We start from the raw sequence: 17019 nt of genomic DNA on the forward strand, positions 1-17019 counted from the left end.
TCCTTGTCAATCTGTGAGTAGTTTCGTTCGGCTGCAGCAAGCGTCTGGGAGAAGTATGCCACCGGCACCTCTCTTCCATCCGGGAGTTGGTGTCCCAGGACAGCGCCGATGCCATAGGGAGAGGCGTCGCATGCCAGCACCACTGGCAGCCTCTCGTCGAAGTGTGCTAAGACCAAGTTCGAGACGAGCAAGTCCTTGACTGCCTGGAATGCGGCCCTTTGTCGCTGGCCCCACACCCAAGGGGCCCTTTTATCTAGGAGTCTGTGTAGGGGCTCCGCTACCGCTGCCTTATGGGGAAGGAAGGCATGGTAAAAGTTCAATAGTCCCAAGAATGACTGAAGTTCGGGCTTGCTCTTGGGCGCTGGGGCCTCACAAATGGCCCGTACCTTGTCACCGGTTGGATGGACCCCTTCTGCGTCCACCTTAAATCCCAGAAAGTCCACCTGCGGCACTCCCAGTAAACACTTTTCCCGCTTCACCTTGAGGCCCGCCGTCTGGAAACGGTGCAGGACGGAGCGGAGGCGGTCCTCAAATTCCTCTGGTGTGGGCCCGGCGATCAGTACATCATCGAAGAAGGGGGTGACGCCAGGAATCCCTTTAAGGAGAGAGTCCATTAGATTCTGGAATATGCCTGGTGCCACGCTAACGCCAAATTGCAGCCGCTTTACTCTGAATGCCCCTCTGTGCGTCACAATCGTCTGAGCCTCTGCTGTGGCTTCGTCCACAGGCAACTGTTGATACGCTTGGGCCAAGTCCAGTTTGCCAAAGATTTTTGACCCAGCCAGGGTGGCGAGGACATGGCTGACCACTGGCACTGGGTATGCATGGGCCGTGAGAGCCTTGTTTATGGTGTAGTCTGCACAGATGCGGACCGAACCGTTAGGCTTGACGGGTGTGACAATTGGAGTTTCCCAGGGGGCGTTGGGCACCGGCTCCAGCACTCCTTGCTCCACGAGCCGGTCCAATTCCTCGTCTATGCGGGGTTTCAGGGCGAACGGGACCCGGCGGGCCTTGTGCCTGATGGGTCGTACAGCGGGGTCTAGCTGTAGGGCAATGGGGGGTCCTGTATATCGTCCCAATGCCCCATCGAAAACCCCTGGAAACTCTTTGCATATGGCGTCCACGTCCACTTGTAAGCTAGTGCGGTTCACCCCGGTAACGGCTAGCCCCAGAGGTCCAAACCATGCCAGTCCCAGTAAGCTAACGTAGGGGCCCTTAACTACCAGCAAGTCCAATTGTTGCTTTCGCCCTCGATATTGCACCCTGAAGGTCCCCACCCCCATAGTAGGGACCTTACGTTTCTGGAAGTCCCGGAGGGTGAATGGGGCCGGCCTTAGTTTGGGACCCCCATTAGGGCACAGTTCCCTTAATGTTCGGGCCGAGATTATGGATAGAGTTGAACCCGTGTCCAGCTCCATGCGGCATGGGGCTCCCTCTATCTGTACCTCTATATAAATTTTCTCTGTGCTGGGATGGGGCAACTGGAATACCTGGTAGTCCGTGATCTCCGTCGAGTTGCCTTGGTGCATGGTGCCATGTGACCTGGGGCTCCTGGGTCGGGCATCTGATGCTTGTCGACGGGTGAGTCGAGCCCGACACACCCGGGCGATGTGTCCCAATTTTCTGCACTGCCTGCACTCTGCGTTGCGGAAACGACAGGTCCTCCTCTCGTGGTTCTCCCCGCAGCTTGCACAGTTCCCTCCTTCTCGTCGAGGCTGCTGTGGTGTGTGTGCTGCTTGAGTGCGCCGCTGTACTCGGTGTACTTCCTCCCTGTCAGATTCGGATTCGTCGGTGAGGTCTTCGTGGTAGACCCTCGGTTGGGATGGCGGGGCCGGTTGTGCCTCTTGCGTTGACCTCTCGGCGGCTTCGGTTGCCAGGGCTTCCTCCAGAGCAATCTGGAACGTGAGGTCTTTTTTGGCGTAGAGGCGTCGTTGCAACATCTCGTCCCTCAGGCCACCGACGAGGCGGTCACGAAGCATGTTCTCCAATTCTGAGAAGTTGCATAACCGGGCGGCTTGGCGGAGGGAGGTCACAAACCCAGTTATGGTTTCCCCCGGGGCTTGCCGCTTTGCGTAGAAGGCATTTCGGCAAGCTACCACCGAGGGCTGTGGTGAGAAGTGCTCCTTCAGCCGTTCCATTATTGTTTTGTAAGAGACGGTAGCGACATCTCTAGGTGCAAGGAGAGCCCGGGCGATTTCAAACGTCTCCTCTCCACAGACGCTGAAGAATGTCGCCCTCTTCATGGCATCGTTGCGGATTCACTTCCACCTGGAGTTGGATTGGGTAGCTCCCGCTGATTCTGAATCCTATTGTTCTAGGATTCTGTTCAGTACATAACACCGACAAAGGTCCGTATAGTTAAAGCTATGGTTTTCCCAGTAGTGATGTATGGAAGTGAGAGTTGGACCATAAAGAAGGTTGATCGCCGAAGAATTGATGCTTTTGAATTATGGTGCTGGAGGAGACTCTTGAGAGTCCCATGGACTGCAAGAAGATCAAACCTATCCATTCTGAAGGAAATCAGCCCTGAGTGCTCCCTGGAAGGACAGATCGTGAAGCTGAGGCTCCAATACTTTGGCCACCTCATGAGAAGAGAAGAATCCTTGGAAAAGACCTTGATGCTGGGAAAGATGGAGGGCACTAGGAGAAGGGGACGTCAGAGGACAAGATGGTTGGACAGTGTTCTCGAAGCTACGAACATGAGTTTGACCAAACTGCGGGAGGCAGTGCAAGACAGGAGTGCCTGGCGTGCTCTGGTCCATGGGGTCACGAAGAGTCGGACACGACTAAACGACTAAACAACAACAACAACAAATGTACAGGAAATAATAGATCTATGAGCAGGATTGTATTTTTGTGTCCCTTTTGTGTTGTTCTAGGATTACCCCCCCCCCCCCAGGTTGCCTTCTGCGTTGGGAAGGAAAGGAACAGAGCAGCCAAGGAACACAAGGCAGAAAGAGCTCCGAAGGAAAGGACAAATACTGTACATCTCAATAAGAAACACATTGGCCTCTTCAAAATGAGTGTCTTGTCTCTATACCTGGTCAAGGTATAATACACCTCTTGGACCTTTTAAATTAAAATCATGGTCTGGCAAACACTTTCTTAGTGCTGTTTTGATTTTCCTTTCCTTTACTCTTGCAATGATCTAAGTGGATACTGCATGTGGGGCTGGCTCTTCTTCCACAGTGAATCTTGCTCCTGCCATCACCGCCTGTTCCTCCTCCTCCTAGAAGACCATAGGAAGAGCAGTGATGGATCAGGCCAGTGGCCAGGCAAGTCAGCTCTAGGGGACTATCAATATTTGTTGGAAAGAGGCTGGGCCCCCTCAATATTGCACATCACAGCCTCAGCGGCCGGCTCCTCCAAACGCTGTGACACCACCCACTTCACTCTTGGGGGCAACCCGGCACTTCTGCCAGTGGCCCGTCTTGTCCAGCACTGTGTTCTCACAGAAGCCAGATAGATGCCCATTGCGGGAAACCCACAAGCAGATTTGAAAGGCATCTATGTTGGTGGCTGTTATGTACTGAGCTGAATCCTAGAACAATAGGATTCAGAATCAGCGGGAGCTACCCAATCCAACTCCAGGTGGAAGTGAATCCGCAACCTGATTGGTCTGCTGGAGCAGCCAATCAGGCGGCTGGCAGAAGTGAATCTGCTACCTGATTGGCCTGTAGGAGCAGCCAATCAGGCTGCAGGCAGAAGTCAATCCATAATATAATTGGCCCACAGGTGTAGCCCTGAAGTAGCCAATCACGCAAGGCCCATTGTGTAAATAATGTATATAAGCAGATGGTTTGGGGAAAAGAGCCATTCGTCTTCTCTTCTCCTCCTCGATGACTATGAGCTGAATAAAGAGCATGAAATTCACTCTTGACTCCGAGTATATTTCACTGGCGACGAAGGTGGGATCCTGCTGAGCTGACCGCCACCACGCACTGCACCGCAGCACCGCCACCTGCTGCACCGCTGCATCGCACCGTGCATCCAGGCTTCAGCTCCAGGACCCAAGGAACCCAGAATGGCAACCGACAGCAGCTTCTCGCCATTCAAACCAGCATCAGGAGACTGGGAAGGGTACGCCGCCCGTTTCAACTTCCTCCTGCAAGCGAAAGAAGTCACCAATGATGCCATGAAGAGGGCGACATTCTTCAGCGTCTGTGGAGAGGAGACGTTTGAAATCGCCCGGGCTCTCCTTGCACCTAGAGATGTCGCTACCGTCTCTTACAAAACAATAATGGAACGGCTGAAGGAGCACTTCTCACCACAGCCCTCGGTGGTAGCTTGCCGAAATGCCTTCTACGCAAAGCGGCAAGCCCCGGGGGAAACCATAACTGGGTTTGTGACCTCCCTCCGCCAAGCCGCCCGGTTATGCAACTTCTCAGAATTGGAGAACATGCTTCGTGACCGCCTCGTCGGTGGCCTGAGGGACGAGATGTTGCAACGACGCCTCTACGCCAAAAAAGACCTCACGTTCCAGATTGCTCTGGAGGAAGCCCTGGCCACCGAAGCCGCCGAGAGGTCAACGCAAGAGGCACGACCGGCCCCGCCATCCCAACCGAGGGTCTACCACGAAGACCTCACCGACGAATCCGAATCTGACAGGGAGGAAGTACACCGAGTACAGCGGCGCACTCAAGCAGCACACACACCACAGCAGCCTCGACGAGAAGGAGGGAACTGTGCAAGCTGCGGGGAGAACCACGAGAGGAGGACCTGTCGTTTCCGCAACGCAGAGTGCAGGCAGTGCAGAAAATTGGGACACATCGCCCGGGTGTGTCGGGCTCGACTCACCCGTCGACAAGCATCAGATGACCGACCCAGGAGCCCCAGGTCACACGGCACCATGCACCAAGGCAACTCGACGGAGATCACGGACTACCAGGTATTCCAGTTGCCCCATCCCAGCACAGAGAAAATTTATATAGAGGTACAGATAGAGGGAGCCCCATGCCGCATGGAGCTGGACACGGGTTCAACTCTATCCATAATCTCGGCCCGAACATTAAGGGAACTGTGCCCTAATGGGGGTCCCAAACTAAGGCCGGCCCCATTCACCCTCCGGGACTTCCAGAAACGTAAGGTCCCTACTATGGGGGTGGGGACCTTCAGGGTGCAATATCGAGGGCGAAAGCAACAATTGGACTTGCTGGTAGTTAAGGGCCCCTACGTTAGCTTACTGGGACTGGCATGGTTTGGACCTCTGGGGCTAGCCGTTACCGGGGTGAACCGCACTAGCTTACAAGTGGACGTGGACGCCATATGCAAAGAGTTTCCAGGGGTTTTCGATGGGGCATTGGGACGATATACAGGACCCCCCATTGCCCTACAGCTGGACCCCGCTGTACGACCCATCAGGCACAAGGCCCGCCGGGTCCCGTTCGCCCTGAAACCCCGCATAGACGAGGAATTGGACCGGCTCGTGGAGCAAGGAGTGCTGGAGCCGGTGCCCAACGCCCCCTGGGAAACTCCAATTGTCACACCCGTCAAGCCTAACGGTTCGGTCCGCATCTGTGCAGACTACAAATGCACCATAAACAAGGCTCTCACGGCCCATGCATACCCAGTGCCAGTGGTCAGCCATGTCCTCGCCACCCTGGCTGGGTCAAAAATCTTTGGCAAACTGGACTTGGCCCAAGCGTATCAACAGTTGCCTGTGGACGAAGCCACAGCAGAGGCTCAGACGATTGTGACGCACAGAGGGGCATTCAGAGTTAAGCGGCTGCAATTTGGCGTTAGCGTGGCACCAGGCATATTCCAGAATCTAATGGACTCTCTCCTTAAAGGGATTCCTGGCGTCACCCCCTTCTTCGATGATGTACTGATCGCCGGGCCCACACCAGAGGAATTTGAGGACCGCCTCCGCTCCGTCCTGCACCGTTTCCAGACGGCGGGCCTCAAGGTGAAGCGGGAAAAGTGTTTACTGGGAGTGCCGCAGGTGGACTTTCTGGGATTTAAGGTGGACGCAGAAGGGGTCCATCCAACCGGTGACAAGGTACGGGCCATTTGTGAGGCCCCAGCGCCCAAGAGCAAGCCCGAACTTCAGTCATTCTTGGGACTATTGAACTTTTACCATGCCTTCCTTCCCCATAAGGCAGCGGTAGCGGAGCCCCTACACAGACTCCTAGATAAAAGGGCCCCTTGGGTGTGGGGCCAGCGACAAAGGGCCGCATTCCAGGCAGTCAAGGACTTGCTCGTCTCGAACTTGGTCTTAGCACACTTCGACGAGAGGCTGCCAGTGGTGCTGGCATGCGACGCCTCTCCCTATGGCATCGGCGCTGTCCTGGGACACCAACTCCCGGATGGAAGAGAGGTGCCGGTGGCATACTTCTCCCAGACGCTTGCTGCAGCCGAACGAAACTACTCACAGATTGACAAGGAGGGTCTGGCAATCGTGAAGGGCGTAAAAAAATTCCATGATTTCTTGTACGGGCGGCCCTTTACCATAGTGACTGACCACAAGCCGTTGCTTGGCCTGTTTGCCCCTGAGAAGCAGACCCCCCAAGTGTTGTCTCCACGTGTCCTCAGGTGGTCAATTTTCCTTGCCGGCTACCAGTATGCACTAATCCACCGCCCTGGGAAGGCGATGGGCCACGCAGACGCCCTCAGCAGGCTACCACTACCAGAAACAGGCCCCGACCCAGCGCCTGCGCAAGAGGTTATGACCCTGGAGCTGCTTCCCGACCGACCCATTCAGGCACAAGAAGTTGCGCACCATTCCACAAAAGATAGGGTCATCTCCCGGGTCCTGGACTGGGTGTGGCGAGGATGGCCCAGCAGCAGCCCCGGGCCAGAATTCGCTGGCTACACAAACCGCAAACATGAACTGTCGGCCCACAAGGGGTGCCTGTTATGGGGAAGCAGGGTTGTTGTTCCCCAGCCCCTCCGCAAAAGGGTCCTCACAGCCCTACACGAGACACACCCAGGGGTAGTGAGGATGAAGGCCCTTGCCAGGAGTTATGTGTGGTGGCCGGGGATTGACAGAGAGATAGAGGCCTGGGTCCAACACTGCCAGACCTGCCAAGAATCCCGCCCGGATCCCCCAAGGGCCCCAGTCCAGCCCTGGGAGTCCGCCCGACATCCATGGTCACGCTTGCACGTGGACTTCGCTGGCCCCTTCCAGGGAAAAACATTCTTCATAGTGGTGGATTCCTACACCAAATGGCTGGAGGTCGCACTGGTACCATCCACTTCTACGGAGGCAGCCATCCGGGTACTACGTAAGCTGTTTGCGACCCACGGGCTCCCTGACACCCTCGTCTCGGACAATGGAACCGCATTCACGTCAGAGGAGTTCCAGACCTTCACAGCGCAGAACGCCATCCGCCACATCCGCTCAGCACCATTCCACCCTGCCACCAATGGCCAAGCGGAGCGCATGGTGCGGACCACCAAGGACAGCCTCCGCCGCATGACACAAGGGGACTGGGAATACCGCCTTGCCGCATTTCTTCTAGCACAGCACAGCACCCCAAGCACAACGACGGGCCGGAGCCCAGCTGAATTACTAATGGGCCGGCGCCTTGCAACTAGACTGGACCGACTTCACCCCGACAGAGCTCAGGATTAGGTAGTGGTGGGGAAAGGCAGGAACCCCCGGACATTTGTGGCCCAGGACCCAGTGTATGCAAAGAATTTTGGGGCAGGCCCAGCATGGGTACCCGCCACAGTCACCAAGCCAAGGTGACCGGTCCCGTGTCGTACGAGGTACTAACGGAAGGGGGGCAATGTTGGCGCCGCCACTGCGACCAGCTACGACGACGATTCCCAGGAGGAACCCGGGAGGAGAGCGGGACAGAGGGGTCCCAAGGGGACAGCAGGGCAGTGAGGCCTGTAGAGCGAGAGGGGTGGGCAGGGGAAGCAGAAGCAGTAGGCACAGAGGGGCGCCCCGAGGCTGGAAGGACACCGGAACCAGAGCTACAACCTAGTGGTTCAGTGGCGCCAGACCAGACAGCCCCGGCACAGCCAGCAGCCTCGGAACACGAGCCAGAACCAGAACCCCTGACCAAGGAACACCCCAGGCCACAACGCACACGGAGGCGGCCAGCAGACCTTGGGGACTACGAATGCAACTTCCCGGGCAGGACTGGAACTTAGAGGGGAGGGGTGTTATGTACTGAGCTGAATCCTAGAACAATAGGATTCAGAATCAGCGGGAGCTACCCAATCCAACTCCAGGTGGAAGTGAATCCGCAACCTGATTGGTCTGCTGGAGCAGCCAATCAGGCGGCTGGCAGAAGTGAATCTGCTACCTGATTGGCCTGTAGGAGCAGCCAATCAGGCTGCAGGCAGAAGTCAATCCATAATATAATTGGCCCACAGGTGTAGCCCTGAAGTAGCCAATCACGCAAGGCCCATTGTGTAAATAATGTATATAAGCAGATGGTTTGGGGAAAAGAGCCATTCGTCTTCTCTTCTCCTCCTCGATGACTATGAGCTGAATAAAGAGCATGAAATTCACTCTTGACTCCGAGTATATTTCAGTGGCCATCCCTCCCTCCTGCAGGAACGAGTTCTATAGTTTAACTACAGTATGTGTTGCATGAAGAGGGACTTCCATTTAATACCATCTTATCAGGAGGTAACCTCCACTTTGGAACTCCCCTCCCTTCAATATGAGACAGGCTGCTGTCTTTTGGGCACCTGCTGAAGACTTCCCCTTCCAACAAGCCTTTTAAGTAGAGATATTTTCCCTTGTGCATCTGCACTGGAATAGTTTTTTAAGATGATTTATTACTTGTGTGACTGCTGTCCTGGGCTCCTTTGGGAGGAAGGGTGGGATATAGATGTAATGAATGGATACACAGATACATAAAATTATATAAAAATGCATTATCTATTAGGGGGAAATTGCTTGCAAAAATATGTACTTTAAACAAGATTGCATACAACAAGATGTGTGTAAGGAGAAATGTGCACCAAATGTTGATGCAAGGAACTTTAATTCCCCTCCATACTCCACAGACAGTTGCGGAAATGTGGTGAACTGGGAAAATGAGAAATTGAGGTGAAATAGAAATGAACCAATTGTCCATTTTGGAGCTGCCAATTGTCTGCACTTCCAGCTGCTGGGAACCCCCCCCCCCAGGAGGACAGGGTGGCAACACTGAGCCCCCATTCTGACTCCTTGGTAGTCCATGCATGGCTGCTTCTAAACAGAGAGGTTCCACTGCCCACTCCCACTGTTCAGCTTCTCTCCCCAAAATTGGTCCAACCCCTTACAGAGGAAACTATTGGAGTTATGCCAGCTGAGGATGCAAGCTCTCTGCAACAGACATGCCATGCTTCCTCCAGATTGCATCAGTGACAAACTGTGCTGGGCTTCCTGCATGTAGTCTAGCATTGCAATTGTGCAGCTTCCCTTCTCTGCTAGCGATGCTTGGAATCCTTCTGACCCCAGGGGCCCTAACGCCTCCTGCCCCCTCCGCTTCTCTGCCAAGCCACAGGCCTGCACTCCAGCTCCAAGGCTCGGCCACAATCAATTCCCCACTTTCAAATATTTATGAAACGCTGATGGATTTTCTAAGTTTGAAGCTGTAGCTTTCATGGAATTCGGTTATATTAGCTGGTAAGTCAATATTTCCACTGCACCGTCTCAGGGTTGTTTTCATTCCGAGTTAGGCTTCAGCATCACAGGGCCAACAGCTCTTTGACCAGTTTGGATGTTAGTTGCTTAGGATATTGCTCAGGAGGAGCTGGAATATAGCAGCAATGATCGGGGCAGGAGGGGTGGGGGAATGAAACAGAAGCAAAGGAGGATCTAGCTTCTGGAAGACACCTGGGATCTGTATGGCAAAGGTTGGCAGTGGGGTGGGGTGGGTGAGGGCTGCCCTGGGGGTCATCACTGGGGGTGTGTGTGTGACAAAATGGCAGAAATATGTGTTTTTGAAAAAAACAACTCCTGCACCCACCACACGCCCCTTCCTGCGCCACTGCAGGAGCAATCCCCCCTCGAGTGATTTCCAGAAACCAGAAGCATGGCTGCCTCCAACTTTGCAGGCAGAGCACAGCCTTTGTGGCTAGTAGCCTTCAATAGCCCTCTCCTCCATGAATCTGCCTAATCCAGAGGCGTAGCTAGGTGAGGGGGGGGGGCACTGGGCGCCACACAGCGGGGCCTCCTGAGGGGAAGGCTGTGAGAGGCTCCATGCAGCGTGCCCTGCCTTGGCTTGCCCCGCCCCCAATGGCAGCTCACTCTGCCCCCGACTGCAGTGCACGTGCGCCGCCCCGGGCACCTGAGCGGCTAGCTACGCCACTGAAAGTTGGCCCTGTTTTCCTTGTTCCATAATCAGTGACAGAGTTTTTATGGTAGGGGTGGACAATGAAGATAAAAACAAATGGCTTGTGAAACTTTATGAAAATCTAAATTAACAGCCTCTAAGCATGTAAGAGGGACGCAGATGGCGCTGTGGGTTTAAACCACAGAGCCTAGGGCTTGCTGATCAGAAGGTCGGCCATTCGAATCCCTGTGACGGGGTCGGGGTGAGCTCCCGTTGCTCTGTCCCAGTTCCTGCCAACCTAGCAGTTTGAAAGCACCTCAAAGTGCAAGTAGATAAATAGGTACATTACCTACAGCGGGAAGGTAAAAGGATTTCTGTGCGCTGCTCTGGTTTGTCAGAAGCGGCTTTGTCATGCTGGCCACATGACCTGGAAGCTGTACAGCAGCTCCCTTGGCCAATAATGCGAGATGAGCGCCGCAACCCCAGAGTCGGTCACGACTGGACCTAATGGTCAGGGGTCCTTTACCTTAAGCATCTAAGAAAAGAAAGATGACAAATCAACAAGCAAAAAGCAAAAAGCAAGCCTGTTTGTTTCTTTGTGTCAAGAACTTACTTTGCCCTTAATGCAACTGAAAAAAACGGCTTCTTACTCACAATATTCAAAGTGGGTTACAGTATTTGCTTTATTAGACCATGTCAAGCAGCTTCTGGTCTAGTCAATTTCAGTCCCACTAGTACTTGTTAGGCTCTTTTTTGCACTAGTGCATATGTTTGAACCACAGAGACGTCTTGCCTGATCACATGCATTTTAGTTGACAGATTGATTCTGCCCCATTTCTTTATCCATACAGTTGTGGGGGATGATGCATCCCTCTGTTGTAGCTTCAGAAGAGGCATTCCCTGTCCTCTCTCACACAGCATGGAACACCCTTGTTTAAAAGGCACCAACTGCAATGTCTGTAAGTACTTGCATTTTTAAATCCGCCCGCCCATATGTGTGCTGTTCAATAAATTGGGGCATCATTTTAGCTTATCAAAGCGTGTCTTTTTGCAATGTCCTCCTCCTCATTGAACTAATGAATTGATTGCATCACAGGGACCTCAGGTCTGGGGCCCAATGTGATCCTCAAGGCCTCTTTGTCTAGCCCACGGGTGTCAAACACAAGGCCCGGGGGCCAAATCCGGCCCGCCAGACCTCGTCATGTGGCCCGCCGAGCGACCCATCCAGCGGGACCCAGCAGGGACCCGGGACCTTGCTGCTGAAGCGCCGCGCCGACAAAGCACTGACAAACAGCTGGGGCCTGGGGAGGGGGTAGAAAGGCGGCTGGAGCAGCGCTGCGTGGAGCGCCCCGAGCCACAGCAGGAGAAGGAGGAGGCAGCTTGCCGGGTCAGCGCCCAGCAGCGCCGCACGGAGAGTCCCGAGCCTCTGCAACGCAGCAGTGCTCTGTAGCACTTTGAATCCTCCTCCTCCTGCCACGGCTCGGCGCCTGGAAATGGCTGCTGCTGCTGCTGCTGCTGCCGCTGCTGCTGCTGCTGCTGAAGCACAGACAAATCACCCAGCAGCGCCGCGTGGAGGAGGAGGAGGATTCAAAGTGCTACAGAGCACTGCTGTGTCCCAGAGGCTCGGGACTCTCCGCACGGCGCTGCCGGGCACCGACCCGGCAAGCCTCCGCCTCTGCCTCCTCTTGCCTCACCTCCTCCTCCTCCTCCTCCTGCTCATGAACGTGAGCTCAGCAGCGGCTCAGCCTCACGAATGTGCAACTCTGAGGCTTTACGCACTTCTCCTAAAACGGACACCCGCTGCCTCACGCTGCACGGGAAATGCTTTTTGCCCCTGGGTCCCTTCGTGTTCTTTTCTGGCGCTGAATCAAGGCAGCGACCCCCCCCCTTCCCTTTCTTCCTCTCTCTCGTTCTTATTCTTTCTTTCCCTCTCCTTCCTTCCTTCTTTATCTCTGTCTTCTCTCCATCTTTCTTTTTCTTTCCTTCTTTATTCCTTCTTTCCTACTCTTCTTTCTCTCACCTCTTTCCTTCCTCTCTCCCTCCCTCCCACTCCCTCTTTTCTTCCTTCCTTCCTTCCTTCCTTCCTTCCTTCCTTCCTTCCGTCCTTCCCATCATTCTTCCTCTCCCTCATTCTTATTCTTTCTTTCCCTCTACTTCCTTCCTTCTTTCTCCCTTTCCGTCTTCTCTCCCTCTTTCTTTTTCTTTCCTTCTTTATTCCCTTCCTTATTTCCTACTCTTCTTTCTCTCCCCTCTTTCCTTCCTTCCTCCCTCCCACTCCCTCTTTTCTTCCTTCCTTCCTTCCTTCCTTCCTTCCTCCCCTCCCCTCCCCTCCCTCTCCCTCTCCTTGCAAACATAGGATGCTGCTTTATACTTCTGGCCCTTAAACCCTGGAACCAGGAGAGCAGCTCCAGTGAGTCAACCTCAGCCAGTCCCTTTGGTGAAGGGTGGTGGCTCACTGGCAGAACATCTGTCCTGCATGCAGAAGGACCCCAGCATCTCCAGGTACTAGTAGCTCTGCAAAGGTCCTGCATGAAACCCTAGCGAGCCTCCACCACCCAGTGCTGTTACCAAAAATCATTTTTCAATAAATTGTACAATAATTGTACATTTGAATATCTACTTGCCATTATTCTGACCATGTTTCTGCTTTCAGAGCTAGTTATTACTTACATTATTACAAAAACAGTAATAATTGAATGCAGTGACAATAATTTATGATAATAAAGAGTGGACACATAGTCCTACAGATACAACTGGCCCTTTGAGGGTGACCAAACTGCTGATGCGGCCCCCGATGAATTTGAGTTTGACACCCCTGGTCTAGCCATTGGGACTCTCTCTAGATTGCAGCCCTTCTCCTTAGACCAGCCCTTCTTCAGCCCTGCTGCCCCACAACCTCCTCGAGGGCAGTGACCTGACAGGAATGCTTCCTTGAGTTGCAGCGATGCCTCTTTTGCTTGCTGGAGAAATGGAGGTCGAAGAGATTGGGAAGAAACCTCTGACTTCTGCAGGAATGTAGCAAACTTTACCTAGGTAAGTCACACCTGGAGCACTGCACACTTTTGCTTCTGCACCCCCCCCCCCCCCTGCAACTGAGATGCGGCCCTATGAGCGAAGGCAGCCCCCAAATTGAGAGTTCCCCTGTCCCTGGATTCAACATGGCAGCTCTATAAACAGCTTGCCCATGGACTCTAGTGGCGCCCTAGCAGGTGGGGAAGGTGCGCAGCAGCCTCCTTTCCCGTCCTCCTGCCCGCCACGCCGCTCAGGGCTCAGGGGGGAGCAGGGAGGTAAGCCAGTGGCGCAGGGGCACTAGGACCCTGTTCCGCTCTGCAGCGCCAGGGTCATCCCTCACCCCGGCGCTGCGTTTCATTGGTAGAGGCGAGGCCACATGGCAGCAGCTCTACCAATGAAACGCAGCGCCGGGGTCATCCCTGTTGGCGGGAAGGCTCGGATGCCTTCCCGCAGTCTGGGGAGCTTCTGCGAGGAGCGCAGAGACACGGCGGGCGGGCGGGCGGACTCTCCCAGGCCCGCTCCGCTCGCTTCCCTCAGCCCCCCAGCTCCTGGCCCCTCGGCCCCAAGAAACCGCCCCCCCCCCGGGCAGCTGCGGAGAGGCTGCCAGCCGAGCGCTCCCCAGCCCCGCTTTCCACGCCTGCTGAATGGCCCAGGCCCCTTGCTTGCCGCCTGCCGGCCCTGCACGGACCACGGCGATGGTGCTGGTGGGACAGGCGCGGAGGGAGCCTTTGGAACCGCGGCGGCGGCCTGAGAGACTTCGTGGAGGAGGCGGAGGCCGCACGTCCTTCTCAGGTTTGGCTTCAGTTGTGTTTTGGGGGTGGGTGGGGAGGAAGTCCCGCTGCCGCGGAGCAGCCAGGCAGGCAGGCAGGCACGCGTCGGAGGAAGAGGGAAGCGAGAGAGGCACGGAGGATCCGGCCCAGCTCTTGTAGGCCTGCCCTGAAACAGATCGGGCAGACGGGGGGGGGAGGGGGAGCCACGTCTTCCACCCTCCCAGCACTTCTAAACGTTGGCTTGCTCACAAGTAAGCCCGCCGGCCTCAGCCAGGCGCAGCTGCAGATGCGGTGCGCGGGAAATAAACCTTTGAGCTCTCTCTCCCACCCCCCCCACCCCAAATGTCATATAGGGACCAAGGACCATCTAGTCCAATTGAGCGCTCTCTCTCTCTCCCCTTCCCATGTCATATAGGGACCACAAGGACCATCTAGTCCACCCCCCTGGTGGTGAGAATTTCAGAAATAGACTGGGAAATGGGGGCGGGGGGGGGGCGCCAGAGGGATCTTCGAACCACGACACCGGATAAGCTTAGGACGGCCCTGGTGGAAGCTAAACTTCAAAGGAATGAAGGAGAACATGAACAGCTTTTCAATAAGGTCAATGAGATTTCTCAGGGATTTTTTCAGCACCCATTCATTTCTGGTGAGTTTTGGCTTGCTTGTTCAGGGTTGTCTAAATTAATACAGGAGCCTTGAACTGGGATTGGTGGTAGGTACAGTAGTCAGCCAGTGCAGCTGCTTTGACCATGGCATTGCCATGTGTTCTCAACCAGCAGTCTGCCACCTCATTCCACACCAGCTGGAGCTTCCAAGGGGAGCCCCACATAGGTTGCGTTTCAGTAATCCAGCCCCAAGGCTGCCAGCACATGGACTACAGTGGCTAACCCTGGCTAACCCTGTTCTGGAAGGGCTGTAACTGACAAAGCAGATGAAGCTGGTGGAAGCTGGAACTATTCCTGGCCACTGTGGGCTCCTCCAGGAGGAAGGGTGGGAGTGGATAGAAAATAAATAAATATACAACTATATGACACATAAATATTTTTATGGCGGAGGCTGCAGGGAGGGAGAGCAGAATCCTGTTCACCCACTCCAGGCCTCTTCACCACAATTAGGAGGATTTCTGCTCTGCCTCCTATCCAGCTGATGCCCTGGGAAGGTTGCAGAGACACCTCCCTCCCCTTCTTGCGCCAAACTGAGGGGAGATGCAGAAAATGTTATCTGATTTCCTGTCCCCTCCAAGCCGGCTGCACCGAGCACAATCTTCACTTATCTCAGATCTTAATATGTGTAACAGCCCTTATCATTGATCTCTGAATCGTCTGTCCTCCCTTAAATCCTGCCAATATTTTCCTGTGCATCTCTTTCATGGCACTGAATTTCATCACCTGCTCCCTGACTGCATACAAATAAACGCATCTCTCTCTGTCTCTCTGTCTCCTTCACCCCCCCCCCCAACCAACCCCATCTCTAAAATGTGCTGGTCATTAATTTCATGGCTAGTTTATTTATAGACCACAATGCTTCATTGTTTTTCTGTCTTCCCTCAGATACGCACAGAGGAGAAATTCTGCAGAGCCGGAGAGCGAGAGAAGACTGGGGAGAAGCACTCTTCAGGCATTTAAACTGGGGGTGAGGAAGCTGTGGTCCTCCATTCATGGTTGGACGATGACTTCCATTGTCCCTGATCATTGGCCATGCTTGCTGGGGCTGATGGGAGCTGGAGTCCAACCATCATCTGGTTCCCCATCCCACATTTGTGTGGCAGAGCTGCTCTGTCTGATCTGGGAGGGAAGAAAGCTTCCAGGAATGGACTGCTTCCCTATCAAGGGCTAGACAGCCTCTGGCTGTAACCTGAAGAACTTGGAGAAAGTGAGCCTGCTATCCCTTTCTCCCTCCTATTTCTTTGTCGTTGTGTGCTGTGTAATTTTAGATTACCATCTTAAGAGCAGGTGTCTTCATAGAACTGCTTTTCTGAGAGCCCTTTTTCATTACTAAAGGGCAAGAAATAAATGCTGTAAATAAATAAATAAATAAATGCACACATGTATGTTTTGGTTCCGAGGACGTCTTTGGCCCAATTTGCTGCCCAGAGGGCTGTCACTGAGCTTGGGCCAAGCTCTGCTTAGACATCAGAAGCTGCCTCATATCCCAGGCCTGTTTGTCCATCAAAATGAAATGGACCTATTCAACCATCCCTATCTCAGGTAGGCCTGAGAAAGACTCTTGCCTAAAATCCTGGAGAGCTGTGGCTGGCCAGTGTTGACAGAGCTGAGCTGGATGGGCCAATGGTCAGATGATGATGTTATTATTATTATTATTATTATTTTATTTGTACCCTGCCCATCTGACGGGTTTCCCCAGCCACTCTGGGCGGCTCCCAATAGAATATTAAAAACACCATAACAGATCAAACATTAAAAACTTCCCTAAACAGGGCTGCCTTCAGATTTATTTTTTAAAGTCAGGTAGTTGTTTATTTCCTTGACATCTGATGAGAGGGCATTCCACAGGGCAGGTGCCACTACCGAGAAGGCCCTCTGCCTGGTTCCCTGTAAACTCACTTCTCACAGTGAGGGAACTGCCAGAAGGCCCTCGGCGCGGGACCTCAGTGTCTGGGCAGAACAATGGGCCGTTTAGCTCTTTCAAGGTCAGCACCAAAACTTTGAATTGTGCTTGGAAACGTACTGGGAGCCAATGTAGGCCTTTCAGGACCGGTGTTATGTGGTCTTGACAACCACTCCATCACCAGTCTAGTTGCCACATTCTGGATTAGTTGTAGATTCTGGGTCACCTTCAAAGGTAGCCCCACATAGAGCACATTGCAGTAGTCCAAGCGGGAGATAACCAGAGCATGCACTACTCTGGCGAGACAGTCTGTGGGCAGGTAGGGTCTCAGCCTGTGTACCAGATGGAGCTGATAAAACACCTGCCCTGGACACAGAATTAACCTGCGCCTCCATGGACAGCTGTGAGTCCAAAATGACTCCCAGGCTGCGCACCTAGTCCTTCAGGGG

The 17019-nt window shown here is 54.1% G+C and overlaps 1 long non-coding RNA gene across 1 annotated transcript; it reads left to right on the forward strand.

Annotated features, from left to right (window-relative positions):
* Nucleotides 1-13628: 13628 nt before the first annotated feature.
* On the forward strand, nt 13629-16052 carry LOC148687252 (uncharacterized). The gene is made up of 2 exons (XR_015946889.1): nt 13629-14024; nt 15553-16052. It is a non-coding gene; the product is annotated as an uncharacterized LOC148687252 (long non-coding RNA).
* The last annotated feature ends 967 nt before the right edge of the window (nt 16053-17019 follow it).

This window comes from Zootoca vivipara, chromosome Z1 (genome assembly GCF_965207765.1).
Source record: "Zootoca vivipara chromosome Z1, rZooViv2.hap1.1, whole genome shotgun sequence".
NCBI lineage: Eukaryota > Metazoa > Chordata > Lepidosauria > Squamata > Lacertidae > Zootoca > Zootoca vivipara.